The 14,626-nt window shown below is 48.4% G+C and overlaps 1 long non-coding RNA gene across 2 annotated transcripts; it reads right to left on the bottom strand.

Annotated features, from left to right (window-relative positions):
• Positions 1–2,777: 2,777 nt before the first annotated feature.
• Positions 2,778–12,681, bottom strand: LOC102370724. Of its 2 annotated transcripts, none has more exons than XR_324119.1 (3): positions 12,606–12,681; positions 11,895–12,000; positions 2,778–4,687 (listed from the first exon to the last, which is right to left on the bottom strand). It is a non-coding gene; the product is annotated as an uncharacterized LOC102370724 (long non-coding RNA). The 2 variants fall into 2 exon arrangements; XR_324118.1 differs by having other exon boundaries at positions 12,588–12,660.
• Positions 12,682–14,626: the final 1,945 nt, after the last annotated feature.

The following is a 14,626-nucleotide window of genomic DNA, read 5'->3' as shown; positions in this document are numbered from 1 at the left end:
CCAGGGTAGGGGAGAGCACCACCTCCCTTGGGAGCCCGTTCCAGACCTTGGCCACTCTAACTGTGAAGAAGTTCTTCCTAATGTCCAATCTAAATCTGCTGTCTGCTAGCTTGTGGCCATTATTTCTTGTAACCCCCGGGGGCGCCTTGGTGAATAAAACCTCACCAATTCCCTTCTGTGCCCCCGTGATGAACTTGTTGTCCTTGATCTGGGTCGCTAGTACCAGCTCCATTTCCGTCTTGGCCTTCCTGACCGCCCCCCCTACATTCCTGAGCTACTGAGGTATAGCCCTCTCTTGTGATGGCCCCTCCCTTCCAACGGGTGTACGCCTCCTTTTTTGTTTGGAGATGTTCCCGGATGCTTTTGGTGAGCCATGGGGACCTTTGCGCCCTCTTGCCCCCTTTGATTTGTGTAGGGATTACTTCCCTTTGAGCTTGAGAGAGATATATAAGTAAAAGAAGGAGCTAAGGTTGTCAAATTCCCAAAGTGTCGGCTTTAAGAACAACGCCAACAATCATGAGAGTTGGCAACACTGGCGCTGGGTGGTGCCCCGCATGGCTTAGCTCTGATGGCATCCCACAATGCCTCGTGGCTCCTCCAGCATCCCACAATGCACCATGGGCTGAGTGAGCTAAGCACCCCAGGGGTGCTGCAGGCAAGGCTGCGCTGGGGCTTTCAGTCTCCCCTAGGCGCAGGCCCTCCCCCCCTGCCTGCAGCCCTCCGGACTGGTGGTGCCTGGATTACCTGTGCCAGCAGGCGATGGGGTTGCGTGGAAAAGTCCATCTCACTGTCCCAGCACAATAAAGGCACCAGCCAGCCCTCCTTCACCTCTAGCGTCTTTCCCAGATGCCCCACAGCCGCTGCCTGACTCCAACAGTGATTGTCCTGTAGGTGCTGCTGCAGCACCTTGGGGTGCCAAGAAATCCTTTCAGGGGTGCTGTAGGATGCCGTGCACCCCTGGTACCATTAGGCATCTCAGGTTGACCCAAAGGTTTCCCACAGGAATCCTGAGGGTCAGAAATGTTTGGGCCTGTTGCAGTCTCCCTCAGTTCTTTGCAACACGATTGCTCTTCTGCTTTACTGTAGTAAAAAATTGAGTGAAAACCAAGCTGGCATTTTCCACGGGGTGCCTCCAGTCTAAAAAAAATGAGTTCAACTGCCCCGACACAGAAGCCCATTGCTTGATGCAAGTCCGTAACTCTTTTTATGCTGTTTTGTCGTGCTGTTCTCATATCCTCGGTCAGACCAACAGCCTTTCCTGAGATCCTCCTTTCTCTCCTCCACATTCCCTGCTTAAAGGCAAATAGATAAGGATGAGAGGGACCCTGGCTTTTTGTAATGTTCTGGTCATCAACGTGCCCTTGTTTATGGTCTCTTGAGAGATTCGACACAGTACCTGGTCACTTAACTTGTTCCATCCGAGTTTACCAAGACTGCTTTTTTTTTTCTTGATAGCATTCAGGCAACAATGCTAAGAGATGTGAATGCATTGCAACTACATGTGGGAATGTTATTTTCTGTTGAATTTGCCAATGAATGAACATGAGAACTACCATTTACAGGAAACCCTTGCTATTTGTGGGTTCAAATACTTGTTAATGCCGAACCCGCATCTTAAATACACTTAAAGGAGCTCCTCAGGAGCTCCACACTTGCCGCCACCATCAGCGCAGCCATGCCCCCCACCAGCCACGTGGGCACTGTGTTCACGAACATAGATGTTCAAGAACATATCCCCCACAAATGGCAAGGGTCTCCTGTACTGAGTCAGATCATAGGTCCATCTTGCCTAGTATCCTGTGTCCCACCATCGCAGAAAGTGGATGCTTGAAAGGGAGAGTGAACGGGGTATGACCTCAGTTTATCCCCTGTTCCTCTCCTACTTGCAGCCTCCAGCATTTATAAAGTCCAGGAAGTTCTGATTCAGAGGGTGTACCCCTAACTCACATGCCCAATAGCTACTGCTGCACCTTTCCTCCAAGAATTTGTCCAATCCCTTTGTGAATTTGGTTAAACTATCAGCTTCCGCAGCATCTTGTGGCAATGAGTTCCATACTTTAATCACACACTGTGTGACAAAGAACTTACTTTTGTTTGCTTTAACCTTACTGCCTACTACTTTTATTTTGTGACCCCTAGTTCTTGGGGGGGAGGGTGCATACGTGCGCATGTGAGAAAGAGAGAGAGAGAGAATGATAAATCCCTCCTTACTTTCTTTTCATCGGTCAGCATTTTGCAAACCCATACTGTGTCCTCTGTCAAGTGTCTTTTTTACATTGTGTTTACAATATATGCTGTGCCTGCCAGTCTGGCAGCGCTACTTCCCATACTTGTGGCTGGAGTAATTTATTTGTGAAAGCCTTAAACAAACATAACACCTCCAGCAAAAACCAGCCAAAGTAAAGAATGCTGATCTACTCGGCTAAATAAGTTAAATACTCAAGTATTCATAGTTTTCTCTCTCCAGTTATCCTCAGGTGCTATGTGAATGAGTATTAATATGATCATTGAGCATATTTTCCATAAAACTATTGAGATATAGACAGGTTAAGATTTTTACAACAGGAACAGAATGCAGGTTTCTTTGCTACCCACATATCTGGCAGGACAGCATCTCATGATCTGGCAGGACAGCATCTCATGATTTGCTACCCACATATCTGGCAGGACAGGTCTAGCACAGTGTTTCTCAATTTTTTTCCAAGTTGACAATTTCTTATTTGAACTAAAAGTTTTATGACCCCCTCATTTTCTGTAAAAGCACGAAAAGGCATCAATGACAGTTTTAAGACTGTGATTTATTTGTGTGTTTCTAGGGGCTGACAGCTCGATTATGAAGAGTTAGCTTTGTGGGGAGAGGGCAACTGAAATTCTCTTTGCTTTCGGTTACAACAGAAGACAAAGTGCCTCATGACACCTCTGACTGCTTTTCCTGACTTTCTGGTTGAAAATCACTTCACTAGTACCTGAGACTTGGGTTCAGTTCCTGATGTGTGACTGCATGTCACTTCATATAATCTGTGTCTTAGTTCCCCATCTGTAAAACAGGGGGAACAGCTTCTCTACCTCACAGGTGGTGAGAATTAAATCTATTAATCATTGTGAAGCGCTTACATACCACAGCGATAAGGGCTAAGGAATTAAATAAGTACAGTGCACATGGGGTTGCAATCTCAGGTTGAGAACCAGTTCCAAAGAAACCTCTCCTGTAGAGAGTCTTAGCCCAAGAGTCCAGCCCAACAAGGTTTCTGAGGGCAGCACAAGCAGTTTCTTCTAACTTATTGTTGCTAAATCTTTCCAGAGCAAGGGAACAGAATCAACAGAGTTCTCTTTTGTCACAACATCCATCAGGAGTGAGATCCCTATAGCATCCTTCCAAGTTTCCAATGATATGGCTTTAGAAATGCACCTTACAAAACACAACCAGTAAACACAGCCCTCACCCATGTTAGTAGTAGCCTATTTACAATGAGGTGGGAGTCTAATTAGCTTGAACTCTTGTGGTGCCACAGTCACTTTAATTGCCCATGTTCCCCTGATGCTCCTAACCAAGTGTTAGGAGCTGGTGTTGGTTTCAAGGCCATGTGCAAGCAGCTTGCCCAGAGGCAGCCCACTTCTAAGTTCCTTATGCCTATTCTGCTTACCTAATTTAGTATTATAGGGTCACACTGAACATAGTTGGGTTAACATTCAGCAAAGGGGGGGAGCAGGGGGACAAAATCCAAGGCAGAAAAATACAGGAACAAGTCTAAGAATAAGTAGAGCAAAAAACCCAACAAAACAAAACAATACCCCCCCCCTCAAGGAACAGAAAAAGAACAGCATCCTCCATGTGGTGCTTAAACAAAGGTGAAGCAATGATAATGTCTTCTCAGTAGGCCACATTATGCATTTTTCATGTTTAACACTACAAAACATGGAAGTTATGGGAACAGTGCAGATGCATTACATAACTTAAAAGGGAAAAATGAAAATGAAACAACCCCTTGGACATCATGAACATCATCTTGGGCTCCTCTACAGGTGATGAGCTTCCTGCTGCTCAGTTATCATGGCTACAGCTCTCACAGTACTAAGGAAATCCAAAGCCTCATCCATTCTTAAAGAGACTGTGACTTCCCCCCACTCCATTTTGTCCTCTGCTGTTTGTCCTTAACTCCATTTCTCCAAACATTTTGAAAATTCTTAACTCCCACAGTTCCTCCCTCATGGTTTTTCACTCCTTTGCAGACCATGCCATAGATACAATTTAACTGTGAGATCTCAGGAGCAGCTTGCAACCAACAGCAAAGGACAGGTGCTGGGAAGTGACAGTCATTTGATCTCTGACCCTCAGCTTCAAGCAGGCCCTACAATTTCTTCCTTGATACTTATAACAGCAGCCAAGTTAAACTATTCCAGGTGTTTGCTTGCTCCCTTGTTGGATGCATCCTGTATTTTTCTGGCTTGTTTCTTCATCATCTTCAGGCACTGCCTTGGCATTGGCAACATCAATAAAAGTGCATGTTCCAGCACTCTGAGCACTCCTGTCTAATGAGATCTTTGTAGCCATAGTCTATTATTTTCCTTCAGAAGCTGTCAGTGCTCTAGGAGAATTCTAGGGCCCGTGCAAGAGCAACTGTTCTACAAAACCAGCTGTACGCTGAGTGGGCGTGGGGCATCCTCCAGGGCAGATGGTCCTGCTGAGCTAAATAGAATATGAAACGCAAACAGTAAACATTAGAAGGTTACCTTGATTTTATAACCAGCTTCTTTTGGAGACTGAGGAATTCACTGAATAGTGCACGTGGGTGAAGTCTGTTGCCTGATCCCTTATCAGAGGCCCATCAGTACTTCTTTGCTTTTATTTGGGAGACAAACACTCATCCCAGGAGAACAACTCTGAACCACAGTGGGGGAACCACTACTGTGATGTGGTTACATTCATAACCCACAAATCAGCAGCTTGACTTAATAGCTTTGCTTTATTTTTCCCTTATGCTGTGCTCTTCCCATGGCCTACAGCCACAACATAAGCAATGTAAATGCCCAAGGCAGCCTTTTTGCCTTCAGATGCCTCCGAAAAGTTAGGGAATGACTCTTCTCTTTGTGCTTTTTCTCAAGCTGTAGTAGCTTCTCCCACTGTGAAGGATCTATGACATCACTGCGAATTTGGCTTGAACTGGGAGAACCAAATCCAACCTGACAGTCTGACTGCACCTTAGCCCAGTAACAGAAGAAGCACTCTTCCTGGCTTAACTGTAGGCACCCACTGGCAGGATTTAACATTCTGAGGATCCTGTGCAATAATGAATGCTAACAGGTAGCTATAATGCAATGGGGGAGTTTAACTAGCTCAGGGTATCATGGGATTGCATGGTTTTCACTGTCCTGGGTGAGGGTCTCTTTCAGCCTTGAGATCCACTGGCTCTCTATGCACTCTACCCCTCATGGGGGAGATCCCACAGTTGGAATGGAACTGGAAGGCTAGGCCCTGTACTACACAATTCCTTTGCAGCAGGACATGTCCTAGAGTTTTTGAGGAGTATTAAAAAAAAAACAACACACACACAAAAACCCCAGCCTTCTAGGTCCCTGCCGATCCTTTTCCTGCACTTAAATATTAAAGGCTAGCAGTTCCCAACCCCAGATCATGACTCAAATGATGGTTGTGGGGGCAACGCCAGTGGTGCCACACAGAAGACAAGCCACGCCACACGCCAGGAGCTCCCCCGCCCCTGGACCACTGCTGCACTCCACTCCTAGCACGGGTTGCAGAAAAAAAAAGGTTGGGAACCACTTCTATAGGCCCATCATAACTTAGCCATGTGCACTTCTTTACAGGTCCAGAAACCAAATAAAACAGCAGTTACCTAACTGCCTGCCTCATAGCAGCCCACTCCTGAGGCATGTAACTGCAGCATTTACAGAGATGCTCAGATCATTCCACTTCCCCGTGCTCTTTAAAGCAACACTGGCTCCCATGCTCCAAATCCAGCCCTTCTCTGCACTATGCTTTCTGCCCCAGGCCATGAGCCATCTGGCTGTTCAGCTGCCAACAAAGACTGGAGTCTACAAGAACTCGGCAGCCATTGCCTCCATGCTGTGCTCTGCCAGGGCTGAGAGACCCACTCACTTCCTGAGATCATACCTACCCTGGCTGCATGAACTGTCCAGCTAAAACCCATAACTGCTCCCTTAGGCTGCTGTTCTACCAGCTTCCACTGCCCTCTGATCTCAACAGCTACTTGGGGTCACCTTTTCCTGCTTCTTTTCAGTGCTGCCGGGGCAGGTTGCTGCCCCTCTCTGCTAGGTAAGGTCTCACCCTTCCATGCCCTCCCACTACAAGGTAGAAGGGGCAGAGGAAGTATGTTCTCAGCTGTATTCTGATGAGCTCCCACAGAAGCAGCCAAGATATGGCCCCATCTGGATGAAGGCACCCCACAAGGTCACAGCTAAAGCTAGAGATCACCATTGGGTTTTATCTCTGAACTGAGGCATCCAATGCCACTGCTGGCTGCTCATGCACCATCATGAAGGCAAGCAGTCACTTCCCCAGGATGTTCAGTTCAAGGCAGCATACAGAAGCTTAGCACAGACAGGTTTCTCCTGCTGCATGCCTCATAGACCTGAAGTCCTTCTGCCATCCTAGGCTTAAAGCCTCTTTCTTACCTTGGCTTGTGCTGTTCCTTCACCCATCATATTAGATACAAAAACCTATGGGAGAAAAGTCCAGGCACCGTGGAGAATAATTTGGAATAACACTTTCCTCCTCCACAATGAATGTTATCCATTACCCTTCTTCTATCCCCACCAACAGGGGCATGGGTATGTTTTTACAGAAGGGAGGCAAAATCATGAAGTGCTGCCCCTAGATATAAGACTGTGGAGATCTCCCTGCTGGAGAGAGGCATTCAGCAGCTCAGAAAGCAAATGGTGGCCTGTGGCAATTGCCTCACATATACCCCCATATCTGCATAGACAGGCCCAGGTGCATATCAGGCACTGACATAAGTAGGGTGGCCATCATAGCAGACATTCCAGTTTTCTGCTACTCTGTCCTCTATTGATACAAAACCTGGCACCTTTACATCCTCTGTTTTTCTCCTCAAGAGAAAATGCATATGCACTGAAGGTCTGGGTGGCCCCCAGGCATACACCACAATCCAGGAGGACTGATGGTTGCCACTGTAACAGGGCACCAGGCAGATTACCATCTTACCCAGGGGTAAATCTACCCAGGCACCTGCACTGACCGGGGAAATCTGTATAGCTTGGGTCTCAGAGAACATCCAAGCTAGGCAACAGCAAGAACTGAGAATCCTTTTTCTGAACCTGATGCCCCTCCTTTATACCACTCCTGCAGGCCTGGCATTGGCTGCAAGCACAAACAGGGCAGGGCCAACACAGCCCAGCCACTCTCTTTAACCCCTTCCTCAGCAGGGGCTAGTGAGTCCAGGCCATCCACACATTCTCCTCTTCAAGACCCCTTTTGCTTCCCTCCAAGAGAAAAATAGAAGACATAAAGGCGCCTGGTTTCGTATCGATAGAGGGCAGAGGACAACTGGACTGTCCTCCATGATGGCCACCCTAGATGTAAGATACAGTGCCTCCTTCCCACAGAGACCTGACATGAGAGTCCATGATTAACATACATTATCAGACAGATTTTGATAAAGCTTGTCAAGCTCCCCTTTCTTTCTTAGCTGTTGACCCCCCTCCAGAACCATCATATGGGATGAAGAACTAAGCTCCCCCTTTGCTAGCTACCAGGAGTGCTGTTACATTTTGTCTGTGCTATGCATCGTATATTATTCCAGCAGCCAACCAGCTAATTATCCAAGTTTATTGTGCATGGTTAAATTAGAACACCAGGTGCCTGCAGTGTTCCTACTACCTGGGGGCCTCTGGGAGGAGAGGATGCAATGGGTAGGCCATTAGCCTAGTTGTGAGGAGACCTGGGTTCAATTCCCTGCAGTCCTCCTGTGTGACCTTGAGCAAGCCAAAGTTAATGACCCAAATACCTTTGGGGAGCTGGACCTTAAGTTGCTCTGTGCCTCAGGCCCCATCCAGTCTTCCCTACCTCAGAGCCATCATTTATTCAAGATGCTGAGGTCTCATGCTGTGGGAAAGGGAGGTTATTTAAATTCTCAAGAGGCAAAAGGCTATCAGCACTGCAAGCAGTGTTCTAGCCTGCCTCCAAGCTTAACTAACCAGCCTGGAGACAGTTGCACAGAGAATAACCTGAGCAACAGCAGGCAGGAGAGTGCTGGCTTTAGAGGTGGTAAATCTCAGGGTGTAATCAGTGGGAGACCATTTCCCAGGGGTTATTAGAAGTTTTTACTGTAGGACTCTAACTTGAGGCTTTGTGATCCTTTGCTACCTATTCTGTATCACATACAGCCCTGACCCTATTGCACATGAGAGCTCCAAAGGAATGTGATGAGACTGCAGGCAATAGGAATAATGCATGATCCTTCCTTATGGAAATAACATCAGTCACCAAAGCACTCAGCTGATCCCACATTTATTCCCCTCCTACCTTTTCATTCATCCTAGTGCTATTATGATAGCCCCAGTCAAAATCACAGCTGTTGTGTTAAGTGCTATATAAACATCAGGTTAAAGACAGAACCTGCTTCAAAGAGCTTATTGTTTAAATAGAGGAGACAGACACGGGATGGAAGAAAGGCAACACAGCAACCAAGCAGAAGGCTGGAAATTGATGCAGGGACAGACAGAATGATTTCTTCAAGGTCACACAGGGAGTCTATAGCAGATCCAGGAGCTGAATCCAGAGTTCTTGAGACTGAGCCCAGAGTATTCACTGTAAGAGCACTTCTGTTATCTACTTGCTAGACGGTTCTGTCTCCAGATAAATCCAGGTTCAGGCTATAACATCAGGTGCAGGTGGTTGCCTGTTCCAGGCTGCTTCCCTGGTGCTGACATCCTTTTCCCTGCCCATCCTTCCTTGCTCTGAGTACCTTCCCTCAGGGCCTTCTTTTGTCCTCTTCGGAGCTCCCACAGCACTAAGCAAACTAGATGCATCTCCAAGCCTCTTTTTTGTGGTGGCCCTCTATTTAACCTCCAACCCTGCCTTCCACTTCAGCCTCTGGTGCAGCAGGTTGCCAGCCTGAGCAAGGGAGGTACCCAGGAAGAGCAAGAAAGGAGGAATGAGGGCCTGGAGCCACCTTTCACAGCCCTCTGCAAAGACAGGGGAAGGGCTAGTCTGCTGGATTGGGACCAGGAGGTCAGGTGAACATGATTCTCAGGGCATGTAATACTCTGAGCCCTTGGGCTATTCCTTTCTCCCCTCTCAAGCAGATTTCAGCACCATCTGCTTTGTTTTGTCATTGGGATCACTCATGAGCTTTTGTCTCTCCTGGCAAAGCTGTGGTATCTATCCTTTATTAGGTCTCACCCTTCCATTCCCCTCATCTCCACCCCCCCGAAGTAGAAGGAGCAGAGGAAATATGTTCTCAGCCGTATGAGCTCCCATAGGATCAGCCCAGTATGTGGCCCTGTCCGGATGCAGGCACTGCACAAAGTCACAGCTAAGGCTAGAGATCAGTGCTATAACCCTTGCCTCTGAACTGAGGCAGCCAGTGGCCAAGCAGCACTGTGCAGCAGAAATGAGGAGGGGATCAGTGAGGTGAGCATGATCTCTGTTCTTCTCCCTGTCCACAAGGTCCTGCAATGCAAGATGAGTTAGTGCAGGGTGTCAAACTCACGTTGGGCCCAGGCCAAATCCAGACTGCAGGGTTCCTTGCAGCAGGTGTGAGGAAGTGGTAGCAGCAGCTCTAGCTCTAACCTGGGGCACATGAAGACTGCTCCAGTGCCCACCAGGTGCCTTGTGCCATCATAGCAGCTCTAGCTCTGGCTCCAATACAAGGTGCATGGTGGTGGCCAGCAGCCAGGGAGGTAGGGCTGAGGCAGTGGTAGTGAAGTGGCCAGAGGGCAACTGAGGCTGTGTTGGCTCTTATTGACCTTTCTGCTATTGATCACCATGTCCACTGGGGTCCCAGGGCCCTGGATTGTGGCAAGCCAAGCCCTGCAACTTCCAATGGTCTGCCAGTAGTCCGGCAGGCCAGACAGAGTAGCTCCACAGTGGATCCTACCAGTGGGGTGTTTGTCAGACAACCCCTGGGATGGTGGGATTGCTTTTTAAAGCAGATTTGCAATATCCTCAGATTACACTGTGCCTCCTGAAGCAGCATAGCCTCAATGCTGAGCTAGAAAGTATTCACTGCACTCATGCTGGGCCTTCCAGCTGGGTGAAAAAAAAAAAAAGGAGGGAGCAATAACAGGCAGCAGTAGCTTTGCTGGATGAAGCAAGAACGGGAGCACGATTTCAGCACCATCTGCTTTGTTTTGTCATTGGGATCACTCATGAGCTTTTGTCTCTCCTGGCAAAGCTGTGGTATCTATCCTTTATTAGGTCTCACCCTTCCATTCCCCTCATCTCCACCCCCCCGAAGTAGAAGGAGCAGAGGAAATATGTTCTCAGCCGTATGAGCTCCCATAGGATCAGCCCAGTATGTGGCCCTGTCCGGATGCAGGCACTGCACAAAGTCACAGCTAAGGCTAGAGATCAGTGCTATAACCCTTGCCTCTGAACTGAGGCAGCCAGTGGCCAAGCAGCACTGTGCAGCAGAAATGAGGAGGGGATCAGTGAGGTGAGCATGATCTCTGTTCTTCTCCCTGTCCACAAGGTCCTGCAATGCAAGATGAGTTAGTGCAGGGTGTCAAACTCACGTTGGGCCCAGGCCAAATCCAGACTGCAGGGTTCCTTGCAGCAGGTGTGAGGAAGTGGTAGCAGCAGCTCTAGCTCTAACCTGGGGCACATGAAGACTGCTCCAGTGCCCACCAGGTGCCTTGTGCCATCATAGCAGCTCTAGCTCTGGCTCCAATACAAGGTGCATGGTGGTGGCCAGCAGCCAGGGAGGTAGGGCTGAGGCAGTGGTAGTGAAGTGGCCAGAGGGCAACTGAGGCTGTGTTGGCTCTTATTGACCTTTCTGCTATTGATCACCATGTCCACTGGGGTCCCAGGGCCCTGGATTGTGGCAAGCCAAGCCCTGCAACTTCCAATGGTCTGCCAGTAGTCCGGCAGGCCAGACAGAGTAGCTCCACAGTGGATCCTACCAGTGGGGTGTTTGTCAGACAACCCCTGGGATGGTGGGATTGCTTTTTAAAGCAGATTTGCAATATCCTCAGATTACACTGTGCCTCCTGAAGCAGCATAGCCTCAATGCTGAGCTAGAAAGTATTCACTGCACTCATGCTGGGCCTTCCAGCTGGGTGAAAAAAAAAAAAGGAGGGAGCAATAACAGGCAGCAGTAGCTTTGCTGGATGAAGCAAGAACGGGAGCACAAGAGGGAGCTGGGAACCATATCAGAGATGAAGCTGTTCTGTGCTTATCTGATGTCTGGGTTTTCCTCTTCCATCCTGTCAGATGCAGTGGGAATTAGGGCAAGTAGATCCACAAGGAACTGCAAAGGGGAGACTTGTGTTCTAGTCCAAGCTCTGACCCTGCCCTGCTGTGTGATTTGGCTAAATCACTTCACCTTTGTGCCTCAGATCCCATCCCTGCAACCCCCAACTCTTTGCTTGCTTGGTCTAATTAGGTGTGAGGTCTTGAGGGCAGAGGGTCTTTTTCACTATGCAGAATAGGCTCCTGACCAGAGAGGCTACTGCAATACTGCTGAGACACCTGGGGAAAATTCATCCTTACATTTCCATTATTCCACTTGCCTTTCAATAGCATAAGGTCACCCAAGACTGGCACCTCTCTGGGCTGTGCCCAGTGCCTGTCAGACTGTGGGTACTACTAGAACACTGAGCTGGGACCTAGGAGCCCCAGCTCTGTCCCCAGCCCCATCAATGACCTCTGAATGACCTTGAGCAAGTCACTTCACCTGTTGGTACCTTGTTGTCCTCATCTGCAAGACAGTGGTGACATCATTGAGCTCCTTTGCAGAGCGCTTTAAACAGATCAATGTCAGAGCTGGTGGAATCTTCTCCCTGGAAGCAGAGGTTTTGTGAAGAAGATCCTGTTATGCTGAGCTTGCTCCACTGGATGGCACTGACTACTCAGGAATGAGCTAAAAGGCTTATGCTGCTAACTGGCAATAAATTAAGAGAATTAAATGGCGATGGAAGGCTCTGATTGACCTCTCCCTGGAGAGTGGGGCCCTGTGCTTTATTTCCAAGGCAAACATAGAAGGAGTAGCAGTAGTGGACGGCTTTCTTTTACACCCTGCTTCCTGTGCCCCTGTCCTTGAGGGCATACTTCCTGGACTGAGCTCTTCTCTATAGCCTTGGTCTCAGTGTCCTGACACTGCCAACACTAGGATTAGTGAATTTCAAGGGCAAGAGGGCTTCCTTTGACCACAGTGACTGCAGAGGCTCTGAGGCATCCCTTTCCCTGGCTTTGCATCTTTACATGGTCATTACAACCCTTGGGCTAAACTGCAGCTGTGGACCTAGAAGTGTACAACTCCTTGCACCACTCTTATTCCCTGACATCTCCTCTATCCATCCTCCTTGGGCATAAAGGCTGATTAGATAAAGAGTACTGTAACAGGCCAATTACCCAGGGGATAACCTACCTAGGCACCTACACTGACCTGGGAACCTGCATAGCTTAGGTTTCAGAGGACATCCAACCAGGAGCTAAACAACATCAGCAAGCACTAAGAGTCGTCTCTGCATCCTTTATACTGCTCCTGCAGGCCTGGCATTGGCTGGAAGCACAAACAGGGCAGGGCCAACACAGCCCAACCACTCTCTTTAACCCCTTCCTCAGCAGGGGCTAGTGAGTCCATGCCATTCACACATTCTCAAGACCTGTTTTGCTTCCCTCCATGAATACATCCTCCTCCCATGAGAAAAAAATCTGCATTGAGATGGGCCTTTCTGGCCCTATGATGGATTTGGAAGGAGAAGGGTTGCAAGGCTAGGTACCACCACATTATTTGGGGATGCATCTCCTTCACGATCTGTAACCAGCAGAGGGGTGCACGGTCCACGATCAAGGTGAAGGTCCTACCCGGCAGGTAATATCTGAAGGCCTCCATTGCCTGTTTTACTGCCAGTGCTTCCTTTTCAATAACTGAGTAATTATTACCCATTGGGAATAGCTTCTAGCTCAAATAGAGGATGGGGGGTTTCTCCCCATTAACCATTTGGAACAACACTGTCCTCAACTCCACACCAGAAGCATCCATCTGGAGTATAAACTCTTTTGAAAAGTCTGGGTTATATAGGACTTGTTCTTGGCATAACCTTCAACACCTGGAATGGTTAGGTGCATTCTTTGGCTCACTGTACCTTCTGTGGATGGTCACCCTTCAGAAGGTCTGTGAGGAAGTTTGAAATCAAAGAAAATGGTGGTATAAACCATCAGTAGTACCCAGCCAATCCTAGAATTGTACCTGGATTTTGGGGTTCAGTGTTGGAAACCTCTGCAGGGCCTGGATCTTGTCCACCAGTGGCTGTATCTGACCATTTCCCAGGGTGTACACTGGGTATGTGGTTTCAGTCTTACCCATATGGCAGTTGGCCAAGTTTGCAGTTAGACCCACTTCCTGGAGTGACCGCAACACTGCAGTCATGTGGTCAGGTGTTTGGCCCATGTCTGGCTGTAGACCACTACATTGTCCAGATAATGCTGCTGCACACCCCAATGGGGCTGCATGACCTGTTCCATCAGCCTCTGAAAAGTGGCTAGGGCCCCATGCAACTCAAAGGGCATTGTTCAGAATTGGTAAAAGCCAAAGGGGGTAGGAAATGCTGTTTTTTTCCCTAGATTCCAGTGTTAATGGGATCTACAAATACCCTTTTGTCAGACTGAGGGTCATAATGTACTGGGCAGCTCCCAGCTGGTCCAGTAACTCATCAACCTGCAGCTTCAAGTACACATCAGATTTTGAGATTGCATTGACCTTTCAAAAGTCAATGCAGAACTGTGTAGTGCTGTCCCACTTTGGGACTAGCACAATCAGACTTCAGTTGCTGTGTGATTCCTCTGTAAGGTACAGCATGGCCTGTAGCTCCTGCTTTACCATCTCCCTCATTCTGTGGGGCAGGGCACAGGTGTTTTCCCTGACAGTACTTCCTGGTTTCATTTTGATCTGATGAGCCACCAGGTTGGTTCTTCTGGGATGTGATGAAAACACTCCAGGGAATGAGCAGACCAGCCTTTGGGCTTGCTTCAGTTGGTCTGGAGTGAGGTCGAGTCCAAACTGCACCGTTCACACCTGTGGTGCCAAACTTGCCTGCAGCCCTAGCTTTGGTTTGGGACTATAGGGGACTATAAAAAGGCACTCCTGAGCCTTCCTTGGCTTCAGGAGGCTGACATGATAGATTTGCTGGCACGTCTGCCAGACTGTTTGCCTGACCTTTAGTCAAATGGCCCAACCTGCAGGATCACTTTGTACGGTCCCTACCAGCAAGTCATCCGTTTTGATATGGAGGATGGCAAAAGTTAGAGCACCTGATCCCAGTGTTAAATTTGGAGAGCTGCACATGTTTGTTGTAGTGCACTTCCTGTGAGGTTTGGGCCCATCATAGATTTTCCTGGGCAAATTCACCTGGCAGGTTAAGTTTCTCCTGCAGATTCAGTACGTGTGAGACCACTTTATCAGCT

The sequence above is a fragment of the Alligator sinensis genome, unplaced genomic scaffold (genome assembly GCF_000455745.1).
Source record: "Alligator sinensis unplaced genomic scaffold, ASM45574v1 scaffold215_3, whole genome shotgun sequence".
NCBI lineage: Eukaryota > Metazoa > Chordata > Crocodylia > Alligatoridae > Alligator > Alligator sinensis.
Note: the sequence above shows the minus strand (reverse complement) of the source record. Positions and strands in the feature narration are given on the sequence as shown.